Here is a 23496-nt window from a genome sequence, read left to right as displayed (position 1 = left end):
AACAGACCAACATTCACAGAAATCCACACACTACTTCGTAAAAACACATATATTCCCAAGAGTGTGAGCCAAGGCCAAGAGTGAACATTAAAAGCTAGTTTGATTCTTTTAAAAAAATAAATAAATAAAAAAAGCGGGCCTTATAACCACAAAGTTCAAGTTTCAGATTAAAAGGGTGTGCTACTGCTGTTGCACCTTTCAGGAGGGTACTCGCCTCAGTTAAATTCCCTCAGGAAATACATCCTGCCATGCAAATGGATAATGTGTAAAAGCTAAGAGAGTCGTAATGAGCTTCATAATGTACTCAGTTTAGCGGAGTCGTCTGCCATCTTCCATTGTAGACTGCAGACTCATTTCGTAAAAATGCATCCCTGCAAGTCTTCCAAGCATATCTCCCCTTCCCCCTACTATTGTGGTTGTAGAGAATGGTATTGCCGTGTTGCACATAATCGCAATGTGAATGACAAATAGGATGGAGCGGGCTGATGATACCATATTGCAAGAATCATACTTGTGAATCTATCGAAGAATGTATGTAGTAATTTTCTTAAGTGATCAGAGCACCATGTTGACACGTGTGTCATTTGCTATACATAAGAATGTCTGCTAAGTGACAAAATGCAAATATAATGTACATGTACTCTGCAAATAAATAAAAATTATTTGCCTTAGGATATAATTTTATTCTGTTAGAGATTAATCCCCTTCTGTGTGTTTCCATCACCTGTATACTTTTGCTCATGGTGCAAAGGATATGAGCAATTTTGGCAGAAAAAAATTGAACCAGCAGTTCATATTTCATGTGACATCATATAATATATAGTTCTCTCCATATTTATTCATATCACTGAACAAAAACACGCAGTAAAAGAAAAAAGTACATATTGCATAAGCATTTCTGCATAAAAAAATAAAAAAATTTAATAGCATTGCACAGAGCAGATTAAGATTTGTTTACAAATAATGACTATTAGTCCTGCAAATATGAGGGTCAAATTTATTCATACCTTTAAGTATTCCTCAAAACAAAATCCAACAAGACGAATCTACATCAACATTGGGCTTAGTGGAAATTCAACAGGAGGTTCTGGAGCTATACAGAGGCAGTATAAAAGGAATTAACACACAGAAGAGACTCACAGGTAGCATGACCCAGGCCAGCGCTGCTCTTTTTTTTTTATCACGGTGAAGGTCAGAGAGCTGTCAGAAGACTGCAGCTAAGTGGTCATTAACCTCTACAAGTTGGAATATGACTGTAAAGGAATTCACAAAAAGCTGAATCCTCTGCTTTCCACCGTAGTGTTCATTATTAAGACAGTTAGGGCCTTTGGTACAGTGCAGTGGCAAGCCCTCCAGGAAGAAGATGCACATCCATCTTGCAGTTTTGGGGGGAACCACAAAATCTCCTAAAGATCTCCTAAACAAACTTGCATCTTCAGGAAGTCAGTGTCAGGAAGAGCCATTCAATGCTGTATTTGTTGCTGGGTTACAAAGAAGCCTTTTGTATGGCAGGCCACAATAGAGGCACTGCGGGTTCACCAAAATACATCTGAATGACAAGCAGGTTTCCAGGTTAACTGTGAACAAAATAAGTGTTCTCAAGTGATCATCTCAGTCTCCAGACCTCAGCTGAATTGAACACTTGTGGTTCAAACTAAAGAAAGCAGTTCATAAGTGAACAGACCTGTATAGTCTCCAAGATCATGGCCCAGAGTTAACAGACTTTGTTTGGTGGAAATGTCTTGTCTGCTGTGAATGCCCTTATAACAATCAACAGAGATGTCATCCAAGTCTACCCTTCAGAATTTTAACAACATTTATGGTCTACACCATGTATTGGATTACACCCAGACACACTGAAATGGTGTCCTTAGAGGTTACACTCTTGTAAAGGGCATATTTAAACTGACATGACACTCAGAAACCTCAGCATCTATTTAATCTGACTACAACAAGCTTAGTCCTTTACCTGGAGTACTTCAGGAAAGGTTTATTTATTGTTTATATAACACTTGCTGCTGTAACACTTGCTTAAAGTTGTTATTGGAAGTTTTCTCTCATGGGACATGTCAGCACAGCCTGATAGCATTGAAAAGATTGTGCAATTTCCTTTCTCTTTGGTATCCACCATTCAGTGAAAGGCCTGGTTTCAGAAGCAGAGAGAATTGAAACTTGCTTGCAGAAAGAATCCTCCCGTTAGAGGTGCGCTTGCATTTTGGGTTTGACAGGAAGGCCTAATGCTATTTTCAGAGCAACACTGCTCACTCTGATATTTGCAGTCCACCACATTTCTGCAGAGGTTTCCATCCAGGAAGTCAGTGGATCTAAAATAGAAAAAAGTATCTTGTTTTTATCATTAGGTCTGCTGGTATTGTATGTTTGTTGTCAACACTTAGACTTGACTTGCCTTGACTTAGCCATGCAAATGATTACCCCACTTAACCTGCGTAAATGGTTTGGTGGAGGCTGCGACTCACTAAAATGGCAGTGTAGCATAGTGGTAAGGAGCAGGACTCATAACCGAACGGTTGCCGGTGCGATTCCCCCACTGGGACACTGCTGTTGTACCTTAGGGCAAGGTTCTCAACCCAGAATTACCACAGTAAATATCCAGATAAATGGGTAACATAGGTTAAAACTGTAACCTATGTAAGTTGCTCCAGATAAGAGTGTCTGCTAAATGCTAATAATGCAATGTAACATAAAACAGCTGATGAAGGCTAGGACTCGTTAAAATAGCTGAGAGAGGCTAGGGCTCACTGCTGATGTGTCTTATTGCTGAACTGTGGACTGGTCTCTTCTTAGCTGAAATGTACACCCAGGTTACACAAACAGTAACGCATGGATTCAGCCCTCAGACTCTCAACAAATGTAATAGGTCTCCATTGAACATCAGTGGTTCGTGTAGTTGACATTTTCAGGTGCATGCAAAAAGTTTCCCATGACGCAAAACCTGGTGGAAAGGAACATACCATTGTTTAGTGACGTATAGTGAGTATTTCGAGAGTTGGTTGCTATAGCGTTTGCTGTCAAGCACACAGCTATTCTGGATTGTAATTATTGTGATGCATAAAAGAATATAGCCCTAGTATTACAGTGAAAATCTAGTGGAATGGAAGGCAATCATAAATCCACAGGCAATGGTTGGATATTGGCAAAACAAACTGACATTCTCAGGAGACAAGGTGTCAAAAACTAACAGTTATAGTGGCTTGCATGATTGTTGCTTTCATGGTGTTGCCAGGAAGAAGATCACAAGAGGTGCCTTGAATTTGGCAAACTAATTGCCCTTCTTTGTGAATTTGCTCATTGGGGTTATGTTTGCCATAAAAAAGGTGAAGCTTAAATTGACAGAAAACCAGTGCTCACCGTAAAATATTGTGGGGGTTTGTTGTGTTTTCTGCCTTGTTTGTCATTTACGTGTCTCAGATTATGTGTTGAGATTAAGAGTGAGTCATGAAGTCCAATATGTACCAGGACATTTCAGCCAAAATTTGGTTCCCTCTGCCAAGAAGCTTAAGCTTAGCCAAAAACTGACTTTCCAGCATGACATCGATCCAAAGCTTTCAACGAAATCTACAAAGAGATTGATAACTGAGCACAAAATCAATGTTCACTGCTTCCCAGCTCAATTTCCAAACCTCAGTCCGATCTAAAATTTGTGATTTGAACTCAAGAAGGCAGTTCACAAATAAAAACCTAAAGATCTGAAGTGCCTAGAGCAATTCTGCCAGGAGGACTGGTCAAAAATCCCCTCTCAGAAGTGCCAGGACCTCATAAAAAAACTACAGGAAGCATCTTGTCAGTGTAATCCATGCTATAAGAGGATTTACCAAATACTAATTACAGGATATGAATAAATGTGACCCTTGTGTTTCCTGAAATAAAATCCATTGTTTGTGAACAGGGTTCTATGCAATGCTATTGAGATTAAAGAACAACAAAAAATTCACCAAAAGGTACATTTCTGCATTTTTACTTAAAAAGACAATTTTTTATACACATGTCCTACTTAATATTATTTAATAGTATTCTCATGACTCTAAGACCAGACTTTCTGAGAAATATTTTTTCTATTAAAAGACACCTATTAGTTAATGAAAAACCTTTGAATCAATAAAGGTCTGCATATCTTTCATTTTGTAAAGGTAAGTGCAGATTCAAAAACATGCTGTAATGTCTTGTACTTAGATTCATATTGTTAAACATTCATATTGTTAGACACACTGGCTGATTTAATCCTATTCATCCCCTGAAGGCCGAGGGTCTTCCGGTCCCCCAAAAACAAATGCCACAACACCGCAGACATGAGGCCCTGCCGACTGCAACCGCCCGGCAGTTCCACCAATGAGACGGAGGCTCAGGGCACAAAAAGATGCGGGGTGCGTTCTGTGAGACCCCAGGGCCCTGCTGTCTGGACAGGGGAGATGGGGCGAGGGGCGAGGGTGTCCGGGTTCGGGACTCGTGCGGGGATGCCGACCGGCGGCCGAACGACTCCGCGCGATAAACAATGGCCCGTTCTGTCAACGCGCCGCGCAGAGGTTAGACACGGCCCATTGGCTGCGTGCTATCGCCGTGGTGATAACTGTCCAGTCGGAGCTTGGGGGCCCTGCTCGGAGTTTACTGGAGCCCCGGCACACCTGCTGTGGGAGGGCTAGTGCGAGAAGGGTTAAACCTCACACACACAAACACACACACACACTCTCACTCAACACATGTCCCCCCCACCCCCCCACCCCCCCCCGCCAGCAGGCTTATTGGAGATGTCAGTTGTTCGTCGGCGGAGGGGGTGCTAAGGGGGTGGGCTGCCGGGGGTCTTTGTGAGAGAGGGGGTGAAAGAAAGGGAGGGTGGGAGGGGGAGAGAGAGAGAGAGAGAGAGAGAGAGAGAGAGAGAGAGAGAGAGAGAGAGGGAGAGAGAGAGAGAGGGAGAGAGAGCAGAACACAGCGTTCTATTTCACATAGATTAACAGCTGCTGGGCAGGGACTGTCTTGAGCACATAGAGAGAGAGAGAGAGAGAGAGAGAGAGATTGAGTGAGGGAGAGCAAGCGTTGCTGAGACACGAGAGAGAGAGAGAGGGAGAAAGAGAAAGAGGGAACCGCGGCGTGAGGTTGTGCTTGAGGCGAAAGCAGGCGCAGGTTTGGGTAATTCACGGCCATCTGGGTCACTTGGATAAAGGAACGCTCTCAGAAAACACAAGACCTTTTTCCCCCCACACACCGTTAAGATTCCAGGGGAACTCTTGCTTTTTTTTCTTTTTTTTTTTTTTTTTACAACAATTTTTGATTTGCACCCTCATCCCCCCTCCCCTTTCCCCCCTGGTCTGGCTGCAAGAGAATCAGGACACTGTTTCACCGTCTACATCGTCAGCCGGTAAGCAGCGCCACCGCCACTTCCACTGCCTCTCTCTCTCCCTCTCTGTGTCTGTCTCATTCACTCCTCCTCTCTGGGGTAGACAGTGGCAGAGGCTTCATACTAGGTAAGATCAGCAATCCTGTCTCTGCTGCCGGGAGCTGATGTCCCGCTTCTGGCATCAGAGGGGCGATTCTCCGGGGGCTGACAGGGGACGGGGGGGACAGGGGACAGGGGACGGAGGAGGGAGACATAGGGATTATCACCCTCTCTCCCAACCCGCTCGGTCTGCCGGGGCTTCTCCCTGTGACCGCAGCGCATTCCGATAACGCAAGCACACGCGCCCGCACTCTCACACACACACGCGCGCTGCGGCGCTGTCCGCAGTACACTCCGCCGTGAGGCGGACCCAGATCCATCCTTCGCAGTTCCCGCTAATCCACCACTCAGCTGCGCTGGCCGCCGCTCAATGCGCCCGCTGCTCCGTAGCAAAGGCGCAAGTGTGCGGGAAAAACAGGCATGCGTTCATCTGTGTGTTTATGTATGTTGGTACATATGAACGGGGTGTGTGAATGTGTATGTGTGTTTGCATGTATGAATGTTTGAATGAATGAGTGTATGTGTTTTACGTATGTGTGTTTGGATCCGTGCGTCTGTGTGAAAAAGAGCGGTTGATGTATTATTTATTCATAGGTGCGTGTGGATGCAATATATCAAGCACATTCCCACACCCGATAGATTTCTGTTGGTCTCATATTTATCTGTGTCACACGTAATGGCTAATCTTTCCCTGACTGCAGTCCTTTGCACATTCTGAGCTGCAATCCACCAGCGCTGTTTTTTTATTTAAACGTTATTTTGCAATCCTTTATGCGTTTTCTGTGACACATGGGTATATAGGCTAGCATGTGTTTGTGTGTGTGTGTGTTTGTGTGTACGCATATATATATGTGTGTGTGATTTCATGCAAGCACATAAAAACAATAGGCTGTGATCTGGCTCATAACCAGAGGGGCTGTTGGGCTTGGGTTGCTGGGAAAGAGAGGGAAAAATGAATGAAGGAATGAATGGAGACATACGCTACATGAGGGACACTCCTTTTTTCATCTCCTGCCCTCTCTCCCAGCAGAGGGGGAAAACGGAGATGGAGACAGGGGGGAAAATGCCTTACAATAGAGGAAGAGGAGGACGTGTCAGTGAACCTGAGGGTCCCCAAGGGAATCGATCATATGTGTTGACTGGGGTCTGCATTGTGTGTGTGAGTGTGTGTATGAGAGAGAGAGGGAGAAATTGCAGCAAGACCTCTGAGTGTCAAAAACAACCCTGTCTGACAAGGTTTGTCCATAATCCTTGCAGATGAATGGATTTGTGGAGATGATTTGCTTATGAACGATAACACAGAGCAATCATATTTGGGGGAAAAAAAACACTGCCCTGGAGCAGCTCTCAGTGCAGTGTCCCTTCTGGTTTGTTGCTGTTATTTATAGATGCACGGTTTATATTCTGGGTACGGCAGGGGTAGAGACAATGAGCAGGATTTCTTATTCAACACATACCCATTACTTAACGCTCTTCATGTAAGGGAATGTAAATGCCTTTGAGCTAACATTGCTAAGGTTGTGTATGTCAGTTATGCTTCGACCGCTTTTGCACAGGGTGGAGTGGGGAAAAATCAAAAGGGGGGCAAACCAAATTAAATTTTGCAGCTGGGGAGAAAAAGCAGAGACAGGGCACGGACATGGGCATGATGTTTGGTGATTTATTTAACTGTGTGTTTTAAAAATTGACAAGGGGGGGGTCGAAAATCTATTTACTCCTCTGTTGCTAGGACACTCCCTTTGAACATTTTGAAGGGTGGTTCTCATTGGCTGCTTCTGATGATGCGAGTTTCTCACCCCAAATCTCTCCGTTTGCCCAAGGAATCCTGCCCGCCTCGCCTGTCTTTCTCTGCCATGCCAGCCTCTGTCTGTCTGTCTGTCTGTCTGTCAGCCTATGCCTATGCATCTGTCCATCCATCTCTCTCTCTCTCCCCCACCAGCATTTTCCTTTGTCAGCCTCTTTTCACCACCGCTTTACCATAAATGGTATTGTGGCACAAATCTCTAAAGCATTTGCCTGTAGTTACAACTCTGTCTACCTCCCTGCCTATTTAAGAGGCTGCCTAAAACCCCCTGTTTACCCCCTGCCCCACGCCCCCCCCGCCTTCCTTTTTTTCTACTCCTCGCCCTCCTTCTTCACAGTGAGTGGATCTAATGTGCTTATTTCCACAGTGGGTAGGGCGGAGGGGGGATGGGGGGCTTTACATGAGAATGGAGGGGGCGCGCAGCCGAACACACTCCCCTGTAAATAGCGGCAGTGTGCTGTCACCCCCCCCCCCCCCCAAAAAAAAACACAGAAGCTTGTGCCCCTGTGGGGGTCGGGGCGTAATGCTGTTTTAGGGCTATCTGTGATGGTGCAGAGGCATCTCTTTCTTTCTAAGGCGCTTTCTCTCTCTCTCTCTCTCTCGCTCTCTCTCACACACACACACACACACACTGTCGCTCTCTCCCTTTATTGTGGTGTGAACCAGCCTCTGCTGTTGTGCTATTACACACACACACAACACAGGCACACAAAACTCTATACTGCATTGCCAGCTACCTTTGAAGATTATTTACTAATTTAGGGATTTGGGGGAGCCTGCTGGGGTTGGCCTATCGGTGCTGTAGGGTTTTGGGGGACTGTCCTGGGCTCCCGTGGTGGAACGGAAGAAGAGGAGGGGACAAGGAGTGGGGAGCTGCCAGAACGTCTCTGGTAACCTTGAGACAAGCCTAGCGAGTCATTCCCACAGCATGTCATTGTGGGGGGACAGAGGGAAATGGCCTGTCTTTCTTTTTGTATCTGACCTCCCAAAGTTAGAGGGAGTGTGGTCAGGTCAGGGGGCCTAAATGAGAGACAATATGTGTGCGTTTGGGAGGAGGGCACCTCTGAATGCCCTTGGATGAAAAAAACAACACATTTACTGAAGCATTTCTGTGTAAGAAATGTTAGAACGCATCAGACATCTATTGCATTTTGCCGCTTGTTTCAGCGTTACCAATTTTGGGTGATTGAGGACGACCGGTTTCCCTTCAGCCACAGACATTTTGTGAATGAGTCTGGTTCGTTTTTTGCTCACATGCCTGCCGGAGTCACAGCTGACTTGTGTCTGTGTCAGTCAGATTATTCAGCAGAGGCGTCAGCGAGACCTGGTGCATTTCACAGTCTGGCCCCAAAACTATATCCCTTTGTTTTATGTGTCAGAGGCTTTGATGCAGAGCAAATTGCAATGGTGACATTTTTTTGCATACGAGCAATGCCATACCTCCACAATGGTTATTGAAGCAGTCTGGATGACAGGTCTGGTTCAAGGATCAAGAGCGTTTCCTACCTGGATTTAAGCCTATAACTGTCTGGGCAATTCAGGTTTGAGTGATGCAATAAACAAAATAATATAAATTACTGAGTGATATCAATATAGCTGCAGATTTATCACAAGGTTACAGTGGTCTATGAACGATGCTGGCCACTTCTTTCATGTGTTTGTGTGTGGTGTTTTTGTGTGCCATGGAGGATGATATGGATGGCTAGCGGATGCCAGGTCTCATTACATTTGCATGGCAGATACTCTTATCCAAAGCTAGCTGCATCGTTCACAGTTTTTACATTGATCCATTTATACATGTAGATATTTACACTTGTGATTTAGGTTAAAAACCTTGCTACTACATCACACTATCACACTGGTCTCCAGGCATGAATGAGCAGCCATAGCTAAAGATCTAAAGCCATCTCACACAGATTAGGAGACAAAGCCATATGCAGAATTTTCTTCTCGCCAATTGGAAGCTAACTCATCAGAGGATGAAATTGGGAGATTAATGAATTTCATACGCTTTAGGTGTGTCATTAAGTGACGAGCTATTGGACATGAGATAAATATCATACGCCATAATATGTCCTCCAAATGTCCAAGTGCAAGAGGAAAAATAGGACTCCAAAGCCTTTTACATTACATTATTGTCATTTAGCAGACACTCTTATTCAATAGGTTAAAATGTTATCCATTTGTACGGGCAATGTGTGGGTGAAGTACCTTGCCCAAGGGTACAACAGCAGTGCCCTGGAGTTGAAACCAGCAATCTTTTGGTTACAAGCCCTGCTCCTTAACCACTATGCGACCTTGTTGTCCCGTTTGGTGTTTGTGAAGCACCTCGGTCACCCTAGCAAGAGTGGAGCTGCTTCTGCCACTGTATTAATGTGACGTTTACTCTGTTCTCCAGACCCTGTGTCTGGGAACAGGGGCCTTTGCCTCACTCAGAAACGGCAACATCTGTCATGGGAGCTTCTTGTGCTGTTGCGGTTGTTTTTGTTTGCCGCCGAAGGTCAAAGGTCTGGGATTAAAGAGCCGGAGTTGGGAGGAGGGGGAAAATCATTTCACACCTGTTAATCCCTGCCTGTTTATCGCCCTGGGGGTGTCGGGAATGTGGGATCATGTGTCCAGATCAGTTCTGATCCAATTAGAAGGGTGTTAAGACTCACTTTGGAGTAATCCAGAGTGTCATGTTTAGGGCCTTTCCACTCTGTTTGCACACTTCATGGCCGCACTGTATGGCGTACAGCTACTGATGGCCCAGACAAAGAAAAATAAACAGGGCTTTCCATGTGAGGAGCATTGCACTGGTTTTTGCCCTAGTTCTGTTCAGTGAATACACTCTAAAGTAGAGCCTCTTTGTCATATGGATCTGTGGCCTTCTTCATTATAGAAGATTTTCTGTCATTACACAGGTAGACAACAGACCCTGACATACCTTTGTTGAAGTCACTATTTAATGAGAGAAAGATTAGGCACCCTCCTTTCCAAATGTGAGTTGTAAGTTTAAAATCTTGAGTAGGTGCCGCTGATGCCTTGTGCTAGTTGTTCTACATTTCCTCCCACCGAGGTACCCCAAATTGCTTTTACAATATTCATTAGTTGTAGCTATTTCTAAATAAGGACAAACAAGACACAATCATTTGTTCAAGCGGTGTAAATCTTTGGCAAATTGTCCCTCAGTCTCAGCTGTACAACTCTCTCTTTTTAGGGTCTCTGGCCCATACTACACAATGGTGCAACAGAGTTTAGATCATAGTTGATTTGAAATAAGGGGGGCATACTTAGGTGTGATCATAGCTCTCAAACCTTTATCCTATCCAGGTTCAGGCTAAAAACACTGAGATGAACCATGGTTTATGCGCGTTGGTATGTGAGCACAATAATGATTTGCAGAGTTCATGGTGAGTGGCAAAGTGACAGGATTATTGATCTTTCTTACACATGCATATCATGAGCTGAATAATGATGGAAAGTCATTGGGGGGAATGTTGGTTTAGCTGTGGAAACCAGCACCACATACCAGGGCTCAAGAAGGGGAATGTAAATAACATGGGTAGGGGCGGTACATGGGGCGGCAGTATAGCATAGTGGTTAAGGAGCAGGACTCGTAACCAAAAGGTTGCAGGTTCAATCCCCCACTGGGACACTGCTGCTGTACCTTTGGGCAAGATACCCAACCCACAGTTACCTCAGTAAATATCCATCTGTATAAATGGCTAACGTAAGAATTGATAAGAGCGTCTAAATGCCAGTAATGTAATGATTAGTTATGCAAACAGCGAAGACATCTAGGAAACTAACACAACATTGGCAAAAAGCACAACTGAAATTGCCTGTGTAATAACAGTATTATTCAAATATGAAAACAAACATGTCTGATTATAACTTGTTCTCCTAATAAGTTTCTTATTTTGGCAGGAGTGTACAAATATGCTAGCAGTGGCATAAAGATTCCAAAAGGCACCGAAGCACGCCTGATGCATTATGTTATTAGTGCATTCAAACAAATAGTGCATCTGGGATGATGTAGAATTGGTGTCCGCGATTAGTGTTGGTATGTCTCTTAACCTGTTTGTCTGTTTGGGGAGATTAAGGAAACAGATTGAGCGTCGGCGTATTTTATTTCAGGAATTAGGCCGGTCCCTTGTCGTGAACGTTTATGAATGGATTTGGAGAACAGACGCAGTCACTTTTTCACGGTGAAAGGGGTAGGAGGTGTGTCAGAACCTCTCTGCCTTCCAAGCAACACCTCATCACTTACAGAGTGGTGCCTGCATTTCTGCTCCTGGTCTTTTCAAAAAGGATCAGTATCAGACAGTAAAACTGGGTTTTAGAGACTGTTTACATACCAGATCTCAAGAAGTCTAAATGATCTTTAAGGCATGTGGACACACTACAGAAATAACAGTATACCTGATTGACTTTTTTAATGCAAAGGAAAATGCAGGGATTTATTTGTGTGATTATTTATGTAATATAGTTCCGCCTACTTTTTCCAAGGGACTTATTGAGTACTTATTTGAAATGACATTTTAAAAAAAACTTCATTTCATGAAATCCACTTATAGCACAAACTTGGCTCCTCTGCCAACAGTCAGTGGATCATAACTAATAAAACCCATTTGGATATGGTTTTGATTGGACAAAACAAGGAAACAAACAGACAAATGGGAGAGTACAGACTAATGGAAAAGACTGATAAACACTCACTATATTTTTTAGAGACAACAGAGCCTCTGCTAGTATTAAATTTGCCCATATGACCTAAGATAACCCCCGATGCCCTTTAATAACCTGATGTTGTCGAGGTGTCAGGCCTGTTAATGTCAGTTTCCTGTCTGAATGTTTACCCTGAAGGATTTAATGCCCTCTGCTGCACATTAATCAGTCAATCAAATATTATTTTATAATGCATTTTCCCAATGGAAATTATCACCAAGTGCTGAACATTGGCAGGGTTTTCCTTTCCAAAGGGAATAAAAAAAAAATCAGAAAGCACCAGTCCAGCTGGGGAAACAATTACTCCCTGACCCAGGGAAACAATAGAATGTTAACAGTAGAACGGTAGGAAAAATCTGTCAGTTCATTCCATCACTTCAGGCGGCAGTGTGGCATAGTGGTAAACAGCAGGGCTCTTAACCGAAAGGTTGCAGGTTTGATTGCCCGCTGGGGCACTGCCGTTGTACCCTTGGGCAAGGTACTTTACCTCAGCATTGCCTCAGTAAATATCCAGCTGTATAAATGGGTAACATGTAAGCTGTAACCTATGTAAGTCACACTAGATAAGAACGTCTGCTAAATGATAATAATGCCATGTAATGTAATGTAATGTAATGACTCTAGTGACAGTTTGGTGGCTGAGGATTATCATGGAGGGTTATGAGGGGGATCTTTGGTTCAGCAGTGGGCAGAGGTGGGGATGTCATGAGCTCTACGGTGCAGTCCGAGCGTCCTGCCCACCGTATCTCCCTACCTGCCTCTCCTCCTCCCTCTCCCTGCCGCTGCTGCCGTTGCAGTTTTCGAGGCCCTCCGCATTTTCATGCGCAAGCGGTCGGCTGTTGCCTAGCAGAGTCAGGGGCAGGTAGAGACTGCAGACAGCGCATCTCGAGAGGAAAGGGAGGGAGAGAGGCAGAGAGAGAGAGGGAGAGAGAGAGCAAGCGAGAGAGAGAGAGAGGCAGAGAGAAGAAGGCTGTCTTTACACTAGCGATTTATCGCAATCCTACAAAGGTCAGCACTGGGATTCAAAAACGCGTTTACATTTCCCCTTACTGAGCATACGGTTACTATTGATACCACTCCACATATGTATGTACACATACATGTATATGTATATACTGTGATTGGTTAAGTATATATATACATACATATATATATACACTCACACACTCTGCGTGTGTAAGACGTAGATAGACACTAAGCAGCCTGTGTTCAAAGATTCTGTTCAGTTTAGGCAAGGAGATTGACATGTGGCACAAGCCCTCAGACCCAACTCAAATGACCTTAATACCTATTGACCAGAGATTTATCTCTACAGTTGCATGCATCTCTTGTAAATGTGGTGTGAGTGTCTTGTTACACTGTCCCCGCAGGTTGTTTCTGATGCAGTGTTGAACCTTTTTTTTGTTTCATTACACTTACTCTCAATTAGGAACCAGATGAAGATGCAAATCCACATTTATAGTAGCTGTAGCTGATCTATTTTCATTGATGACTGATCAGACACAAATGGAGCTGCTGCCCAGCTAAGGCCAGGTCTGTAACAGAGACTAAAGATAACTATTTGAGGTCCAAACAAACGCATGCGGTACTGTGAATGAATAGGGCAGATAATCAGGATGCTTCCTGCTGGTATGAAAGCAGAAGACTGTAGGTCTCTGATGTCCAGCAGAACTCTGGCTTGCGTGCACATCAGTGCCCCTGCATAATAGACACACTGCTAACGTCTGGCGTATAAAAACAGAAATTGCATTTGTGTTCCTTGTGTTTAAAGATTTTCGGCCATGAGTCAGCCCCCCCCAAACTCACACCTTTCCCGTCATGCCAAGTTATAGGTGCTGTGCTGTGGCAGGGGTGGCACACTTTGGTGGTGTCCCCATTTTGGAATGACACCTGTGTCACAGGAATGACACAGGAGTTACAGACATGACAGGAGCGTTGAGCAGAAAGCGGATTTATGTCTTGTGGGCCCACAATGCCAGCAGGCTCCACGGTGGCCATTTGGCAGCCGAAGCACTGCTGTGTTTGATGGAGTAATTATTGCTGGAGGGTTAGGCTTTGGAACACATACTGGCATGTGGTGATTTGTTCAAACACGCACTTTGCAAAACAGGTCATCTTGCTGACTGTATGCATGTGTGTACTGTATGGTATGTGTATACGTACTGTATGTACGTATGTTTCTGTGTATTTATGTATGCATGTATGTGTGAGTGCACGCATGTATGTATGAATGTATGGATCTATGTTTGTGTATATGTACTGTATGTATATATGTAAGTGTGTATGTATGCCCACTTGTATGTGTGTGCATATATGTATGTATATGTGTATTTATGTATGTGTGTGCATATATGTATGTGTAGAAATATGTATACATTGCCACTTCACTCATATGTGACCCATAGAAGTCATTTGCACACCAGAGCCCTCCACCCACCACTTACATGCCATCCTTACATTGCTATTCTCTCCCACAGCTGGACTTGTTTTATCAATCAAGTACGCCAGGGTTTAATTTGTCAATGAATCACGCAAGGTCCCCACCGTGACCTCTGACTATACAAAGCCTCTGTGATGAGTGTAATTACTGTCCTTCCTCGGCCAAGTACCCACACATGGGAGAGGGAGAGAAGTGAAGAGGAGGACCAAACAACCACACAGCTTAGGGGCCACACAGCATTGGCCAGCCATTGGTTACATTGACGCACATACTGACAACACAGCCGGATCAAAAATAACCCACTGGAAATGTTAGGGTCTTCATCGAGCAGCTGAATCAGACACAGTAAGAGAGAGAGAAAGACAGAGAGAGGGAGAAAAGAAAGGCAGGTAACTGATTTTGATACGGCTTCTTGTTTTAATTGAGCCTTGATTAAGCGTGCTCCGTGATCCTGCTCATTGATTTCCTTCATCAAAATGGCTGTCAGAAAACAACAAACAGAGCCGTTTATTTCTAATAATTTCACTCTTGAAAGATTTCAATCAAGGGACGGAAGTGCGGCATGATTCTCGAACATCACATTGCCATTGTAGCGGTTTTTGTTTTTCCTCCAAGGGCAGGCATTCACCACCCCAGCAAAAAAAAAAACACAACAACGATGCCACAAAAGAAAAGGGGAGAAAATGCAGCACCAACCCTCCGCTCTTCATTTCGTTTCGAGAGAAACAGAATCTCAAAGCAGATCGTCACAGAAATAATGCGATGCTCACACAACCCAGAAAGGGATCTCTCATTGGCGGCGTAACCCGCAGCGCACAGTGCAAATGTGCAATCACCCTTTCACAAACACGCCACTCCAGCCCCCAGCCTCCTGTGAATGGAGGATGCAGAGGGTGGGGGAGGGGAGGGAAGGGGAGGCGCTGGGCTATAGTAATCCCCCCTCCCTCCTCAGCTCAACCGAAGGTCTGAAGCATTGTGGTGGTGGTGTTTGGGGGTGGGGAGGGGGGGGCGGTTGTTGGAGGGCTCTGTGTTTCCAAACGCAGCGGCTGCAGCTGTGTATTGGCGTTCGCTCTGCGGAGAGGCCCGCAGCGGCTCTGACACGGCCAGCTCCCGTTCTCTCTGCAGGCGAGCTCGTTGTCAGTAGCGATGTCCCCGGCGCGGCGTGGAAAGCGGGCCACCTTGCCTCGGCGGGCTTTAACACGGGCTCCGCACGGCAGCGCCGACCGGGGCGCGGGAAACGGACGAAGGGAGTGAGGGAGGGCGAGAAACGTATATAATCACCTTCCCCTCCCCTGAAAAAAAGGCCTTGCTGCTCGCTGACCAGAATTAATAAGAATGGACTGCTTCGGAACACCAGCACAAAAAACGATCCCACGGAGACCTTTTGTTCTCCGAGCGCGAAGGGTGCTGACATCTCCCTCTTTTCTCTCTTTCACCCATCTTCTCCTTTGAGAAAAAATGAATGTGTTTCAGGGATATGGGTTACTCGAATCATACAGTTTCAATCAGAAGGTTGTGTGTATGTGTGTGTGTGTGTGTGTGTATAAAATGCATATGTGTGCATACTCTAGTATTTTACACAGCATTAAATAGAGAAAACCAGAAAAGTCAACCACTGTGACCAAAGTCCCTTGGCCAAAAACACATTTTGCAAGAAGAATGCATTTAGATGCGTTTAGTACCTTCTGCTAATACTGCTAGAATGCTAGCAGACTTTGCCCAAACCACTGCACTTAGGCTTGGTGGCATGGATGTCCATGGACAGGGGGCCAGTCCAGCAGAGGGCAGATACCCCAACCCTGCCATGCAAATAGGGAGGGAGTCCCACCTCCCAAAAATCAGTTAGAGGTAGAACACACAGCCCTCTGGTGTCAGCTGGGAACCGATGTTTCACATAATAAGAAAAATGTAGAATATCACATGGGAGAAGGGCCTCAGCAGTAGACTGGCTGGCTCTGGTTTTTCTTAGTAATGCAGTGCTGGAGCATCTCAGATTCGTAACGCAATAACCGGTGTTAAGTCATTGCAGGGTGGTTAAAGTACTGTGCAGATAAGTGTCATTTCAGGGACCAAAATAACACCAAATGACCTTCAAAAAAAGTGTCTGAAATAGCAACTAACGTCAAGACCACAGCAGGAAAGCCTGTGACTCATAGCATAGTGGTATATAGCATTGTCTCTGATGGGAGTCAGCATTGCGGTGTCTCTGATGAGATTCAGGCTGTGGGAGAGTGTTAGTCACAGAGGCTGGATCTTGGATTGACAACCGCAAGCAGCCTCAATCGGTTTGAGTCCAGCAGTGGAGGTGGCGTGCTTTACCATTGGGTGACCCTTCTGAGCACACTTATTTAATTACTGTATATTACATTGCATTACTGTCATTTAGCAGGTTATAGTTTTACATGTTATCCATTTATGCAGCTAAATATTTACTGAGGAAATTGTAGGTTAAGTACCTTGCCCAAGGGTACAACAGCAGTGCCCCAGAAGGGAATTGAACAAGCGACCTTTTGGTTACAAGCCCTGCTCCTTCCCCACTACACCACACTGCTGCCTTACGATGATATGTGATGAATATTTTTGGCATTCTAATATAAAACTGAGACTTGTGCCATTATTTGGCCCCGGAACCTGAGTATTGTATTGTATCGCAGTGGCTTATATGGTGATTTTCGTCCATTTCATAGATCTCTTCACCATGCCCTCCACCAATGTGGAGCACCGACCAGGGTGAGGCATAGCAGCCATTTTGTTCCAGAATCACAGCACATCAGATGACGCTGAAGTGCAGAGGACAGGAATTGTCTTTGTCAAGTTAAACCAGGGGATGATTTGATTGGCCATGATGAGAGAGCTAGACTGGCAGTTCTCTTTGCAACGGGCGCCATGGGGTCTTTAACAACCACGGGGACCTCAGTTTTACCTACTATCAAAAATCGTCATTTAACATCATCTGCAGCACAGTGTCCCCATTAGGCTACTGCTTTGTGTTGTTTTTTTAATGTTGTGAAAGAGAGATGCCTCCACTGATTGTGTCCTGGTCCTGTTGGAACTTGGTTCTGCATTACCTCTCCGCGCCTGTGGACCCGTGACCTCCGGTCTCGTGATGCATGCTGGGTTGGCCCTCTTCAGCACCGCAGAGCAGTCGATGCCGGATCAATACATCGACGGCGGGTTTAATGGCCATTTTTATTTGGAAAGCGCCCGGAGCACCTTGACAACCACGCGGGGTCGGACATCCCAGTTTGCGGTTTGCAATGAGAGGGTGGCTTAAAGCTCTTCAGCAAAGCCCCTTCCTGAGCGTGGCGTTGTATTACATTTACATTACATTACATTATTGTCATTTAGCAGATGCTCTTATCCAGAGCAACTTAGAGATTTTACAATTTTTACATGTTATCCATTTATACAGCTGGATATTTACAGAGGCAAATTTTGGGTTAAGTACCTTGCAATTACCTTACAAGCCCTGCTCCTTACCACTATGCTACCATATATGGCAGCCCCTATTGCTCCTGGGTATAGCGATCAGCAGGGTAAGACTGGTTTGACGACACCAGATTTGGCTGCATTCTACCTCGATGAACCCCAGGATGGGTCGGAGTTGACAGAGAGGCGGAATAAAGCCGGCCCATTGCGCGTGTCATAAAGCAGTCGGACTAAGCCTGCCTGCTTTGTCTGCTGCTTGCTCTGTAGCATGTACACTGGGATTTATGGAGCGGGGTCGCATGTATTATGCATCGATCCTAACCAGTAGTGCTAATTCAGATGGTGGGCCAGGAAGGAGCGGGGGGAGGCTGTGCTGTAGATATATGTACTCCCGTGACACTGGCAGTCCGGTGGGTGAAACGGACCACGACCTGTCCGTGAAATATCTGCTCTCTTTGCGGGTTAACGGATTGCTGTGGTGACCGTGCTTAGCTGTAAACCAATGAGGCTCAGTCGGTGAAAATCACAATCGAACCTGCACTGCACTCAGAATCAAACTGTGCTGTTAAATTATCCCCCAGAAGGGGACCAATGAATACTGGAAGAGGCAGTGGTTTTGGTGGGGGGTCAAAAATGCACTGGTAGGACTTAAATGTACAGCGTTGCTTTAACCAGGCAATGACATGACCACCCTTCTGGCTCTCTGTCTCAGGGGAATACATGATTTGCCTCCACAGCAGGCGTATCGCACAAGCATAGGTCATACTGCAACGGTGCCATCTACTGTAATGAGGAGTCTGATAATCAATACAAAGCTGCTTTTGGCCTGCACGTGACCCTTGAAAAATGCTGTCGACTGCGCTCGTTGGCTTCCAGCCTTAATACCTCAACCGACCAGCCCTGTTCTCGAACGAAGCCATTAAATCCGACCCAGCCCCCATCTTGAGTAGGGCACCTCGCACAGAAGTTAAGAATAGTAACAGCGGACTGGGAATACTGTAGCAATAGTCGTGCTGTGTGAATGAGCCGCCGTGGAAAACCACCATGATTGGCGAGAGCATGTTTGCATGTGCATGTAGGTGTGTGGGCCTAAGTGTGTGTGCTTCCGTAAGAAAGAGCGCATTTGCACATGAGAGACTGTGCACATGCATTTGTGAGTGTGTGCGTTTATGAAAGCGAGAGAGAGTGTCGTTATCTGCATTTGTTTGAGTCTCCTTTAAATTGCGTGCGTCTGCCCTCCATCCTCTGCCCATTACAGACCTCTGTGCCAGTGTTGTGGCATGCTTAATTGAGAGCTCAATTACAGGAGTCTCTCTGTGAGCCTCTTACTCCCCCCCACCTCACCAACCCCCCATCCATTCCCCCCCTGCACCCCCGTCCTCATGGCTGGCCTCCCTCAGACAGAGGAGATTAGGAGGCCCGCGGTGAGGCCAGGGAAAGAGGCAGGGTAGGGAGGTGAAGTGGGGTCATGGAGGCTGCTCATCAGGCCGGGTAGACATACTGAGCAAATGAGATCAGATTTCTCAAAGTGTGCGGCCTGCCTGCTGAGAAACAGCTGCCAATGCTGTAATCAAGGTTCTTTACCTGCACCAGCCAGCACCCAGCAGTGCCAATAGGTTACTCCCTCACTCTTTAAACCCTCCTGTTCCACTGCAGCGCTCGGCAGCCAGCGTTCTCCTCCTTCTCTTCTCCCTCCCATCTTCCTACGATTGGCCCCAGAACTGTAGGTGACAGACTGTTCTGAAAATTAGTGAATCTAATTGACTAATCATAGTGGAGCATTTTCCCAAGAAGACACTTTGACTTGGCATGTCACACACAACCTGATAATGCTTTCTGCTACTAAATAATTATGTGTGACCTTGAAAGTCGTTGCAATTTACTGGCACCAGGTACTGCAGAAGTTTTTTTTTTAGTTCTTTATTATGAAATGTAATCTGTAAAATCAAGTTTCAAACTTCAGCACATAATGGGTACGGGCTGTCTGGATCAATTTGCAACATTTTGTTCAGGAGGGCAATCAGGTTTCCAGAATGAGTTTCCCCTGTATGAGAGTCTTTCCCCAGTGCTCAGGTCAGCAGGAATTGATACTGCACAGTCAACGCAGTCCTTTTTGTGTTCTCAAGCAAATGTATCAAAACATTTACTTTAAGCGCCCATCAGAAGGGCTGACGTTGCACTGACAACACAAAAAAATTTTGTCACACCTCAGAAAAATCATTCTGTGCATGTATACTTCATGCAGTACTATGTCATGGTGGTTGGGCCGATTTGAGAACGATTCTACACCAAGAACATCTCCTGCCTTTTCTGTGTAAATACGACTGCCAGTCAAATTTCAGATGATAACAGCAATATCACTTGTTGTGTGTGGGTGCGTGGTTTGTGTGACAGATGGATGCATTTTGGTTTCTTGTATGTTGCAACCAGTTACCTAACTTAAGCATCTTAAAATGTGTACAACATACATTTATTGAAATCGAGGCCATGTATCAAGGATATAACTGCATTGCCGCAACAGGGATGGGAACCTGCAGCTCTCTCATCATGACCCCACTTCTTTCTAACCACTGCTCTACACTGCGTCTAAGCAGTCCCAGTTTTCTGCTACGTGCTATTGTTAAAATGCTGAATGCATCTGCTGTGGGGTGCACACAGCAGGACCTCAGGGGATTCAGGTGGGATTCTACTGTCCTCTCCTAGTGTACCCTGGGAAAGGAGTCACAGGGGAATTAACACCATCTCCTCCCAGCAAGGACACTAAGGTAGAGAGGGGGGAACTATTATAAGGGCTATTTTTAGACTCATGTCTCTCTCTCTCTCTCTCTCCACTTCTCTCTCTCCTACTTTTTACCCCTCCTCCCTGCTCCCTATTTCTTCCTTCCTGTCTGTCTCTCTCACTGTTTCCCCATTGTTCTCTTACTCTCTCTTTCTCTCTCTCTCCCACTCTCTCCTGTCCCTTCTCTCTATTTTTCTCTCTTTCTTCCCACCCTCCTACTCCCTATTTCTTCTTTCCTGTCTGTCTCTCTCACTTTCTTCCTCTCTCTCTCTTCCCCTCTCACCCTTCCCTTCTCTCTTTCGTTCCTTCTTTCTACCCTCACTCTCTCTCCCTTCCCCCCCCCCCTCTCCCTCTCCCTCTCCCTCTCCCTCTCTCTCTCTCCCTCTGTCTCTCTCTCTCTCGCTCTTCCTCTCCCTCTCCCTCTCTCTCCCTTCCCCCCTCTCTCTCTCTCTCAGGTTGCGAGGTGCTGATGCTGTGGTTCTGAGCAGGAGCTGAGCAGTCCCGGTTGATGCAGTGAAGCAGTGAAGAGCTCCTTGAGGAAAGTCGTGAGCAAGGTAGCTAACCCCGCCAGCTGCCGCGCCGTGCTGCCGGTCGCAGGGCCATATGGCCAGGCTGCAGACGGATGAGGTCTGCCACAGCACAAACTGCTGCATCCAGGGGCAGAATGCGGAAAGACCCATCCGCGCGATTTCAGATGGGCGTTAGGAAGCCCAGTAAGAATGAATGAGAATCTGAAGCCTTACAAACCGATATATATAACTACTCTGCTGCAAGATGTCAGCCCTTGCTGCAGTGTCCTAGTAACGTTGTATGAGTCAGGACTGTACTCCCCCCGGGTTAAACGTACGCCTTGCAATCCCAGACTTCCTGACTTAAATGCGCAATTACCCTGATACAAACTGACCCCTCACACACTGCCAGTTGTGACTCCTTGCACAACACACAGTGATACTGATATAAAAGTAAATTATGATGTTAAACAGTTTTAAATTCTTAAAAAAAACCCAGATGTGTGTTTGGATCGAAGCATCAAGCGTTCATTACAGAATATAGGGGTGAGGGAGATAATTACAGAAATACTGTATATAGGGGTTACTGTTAATTTACAGTTAGATACACCTGTTCAGTGGTAATGTAAGACCAGGTACTGAGTCATTTTCATCGAAAGACCCTTGGCAGCTTCTAAGCCATTGATCACACAGGATCTGGGCAATTGTGAAAGAGTGGCACTTTGTGACACATTGAGGACCAATGACATTCACAGACAGGAAAAAAAAATTAACTGAGATGCAAAAAGAGCAAGCCAAAAGCAGTCTCAGTAGTGAAGACGGAAACTGTAACCGCCATCCTCCATCTTCACTTCCCCCTTTTTCAGCTTCCTTAATTATAAACACTTTCGGTCTGACTGTGGCAACGTGCGCGCCTCACCTATCATACACCGCTCGGGTCGGCCGCCCCTTTCCCAGCCCCCTGGCTCTGCTCTGGGAGCCATCGCGGAGAGGCAGCCTCTCACGAGACAGGGGAGAGACACAAGCTCTCCCACACGCAGGTGTGAGCTGACTCCACAGGTACAGCGAGAGAGAGGGGGAAATGAGAAGTGAGGACTTTTGTGTGTGTGTGTTGTTTTTTTTTTTTGAGGAACTGACGAATGTGACGCAGCTGGATTCTGCCCAGGGCCACTCTGGGTACAAAGCCACAGAGAAAAATCTGGTGCAGACTCTACCACCCAACCCCCCCCCCCCCCCCCCCTAAATACACAACACCAAAGAGAGAAAAAAAAAACTGTTTGCAAGCAGCAGAAAGTGAAAGAAAAAAAAAAAACATCCCTTAAAAATAGAACCTCAAAAAAGAGAAGTGTGAAAAAACAAAAGCTAACGCCGAGAAGAGCAGCAGAGACTCAGTGGTAGGGGCAGAGGATCCTGGGTAGCCTGTAACCGAGGGACCGGGGGGACAGAGGATTCCTCTAGACACACTGGGATTGAGTATCAAACGGCTGAACACAGGGGAGCCGGAGAACAGAGAGGAAGAGGGCAGAAAAATAAGATCAAGTGAAAGGAGAACAAGATACAGAGTGGACTACTGCTGCTCCTGGCTGGTACGCAACGGTAAAAAAAAAAAAAAAAAGGTGGAGGTAGGGGTTTATCTTCGTGTTTGATTTGGGTGTCCGGCCGCTTTGTGTGGACGACCTGTTATGGTGCAGCCGTGTTTGTCGCTGTGTTCCTCGTGCTAAACTCGCAAAGACATAAGGGAAACGCTCTAATAGCTGCAGAGCCTGGCTGTGGCGGCCATATTGGAAAACAGTGTGGCGGTTTATGGTCCAAAGGAGAGTGGGCTTACCGACTCGTTATCCATTGTATTTCTGCCCTGTCTAGCACAATACTGCTGTGTGCCTGTACCTGCCCACACACACACACACACACACACACACACACACGCACACACACACACAGCCAGGTTGCGTCGCGGAGGGACACAGATCTGCTGGAATTGCAGATGAATGCACTGCTATGCAGCCCGTTGTACGTCTGAGCCGAGGCGCGTACACAGGAAAGGAACTGCATGAGGTCGAACCAGAAAAAGCCTCTGCCGCTGGTTGCCAGGAGACCAGCGGGCTGACAATGGCTCTCTCAGAAGACGTGAGAAACACCCAGAGCAGAAAGCCAGCTCTGTGAGCACACCAGGCTCACCATTATCAGTGATATAGCCTCCATATCAGACAGGGTATGAGTATATATGGCTGTTGAGGTGTGTTAATTCTGGACAGTATATGGTACTGGGAGGATGTCAAACGAATATTTATTGCTATTGATGTTTGCTCCAATACAGGTTTTCTTGTAGCTCTTCTGGCACTTTTGGAAAGATCTCTGGTGGCATGCTTTCAGATT

General features: G+C 45.9%; 1 protein-coding gene across 1 annotated transcript in view; it reads left to right on the top strand.

The window, feature by feature from the left end:
* Positions 1-4901: 4901 nt before the first annotated feature.
* Positions 4902-23496, top strand: part of fam49al (family with sequence similarity 49 member A, like) — a 36468-nt gene continuing 17873 nt past the window's right edge. The window contains exons 1-2 of the mRNA XM_036555651.1: positions 4902-5371; positions 21067-21165. The gene's annotated coding sequence lies outside the window, so the exon portion shown is untranslated. The remainder of the gene's footprint in view (positions 5372-21066; positions 21166-23496) is intronic.

This window comes from Megalops cyprinoides, chromosome 21 (genome assembly GCF_013368585.1).
Source record: "Megalops cyprinoides isolate fMegCyp1 chromosome 21, fMegCyp1.pri, whole genome shotgun sequence".
Taxonomy (NCBI): Eukaryota; Metazoa; Chordata; class Actinopteri; order Elopiformes; family Megalopidae; genus Megalops; species Megalops cyprinoides.
The sequence above is the reverse complement of the archived record's forward strand: the minus strand, read 5'-3'. Positions and strand labels throughout refer to the sequence as shown.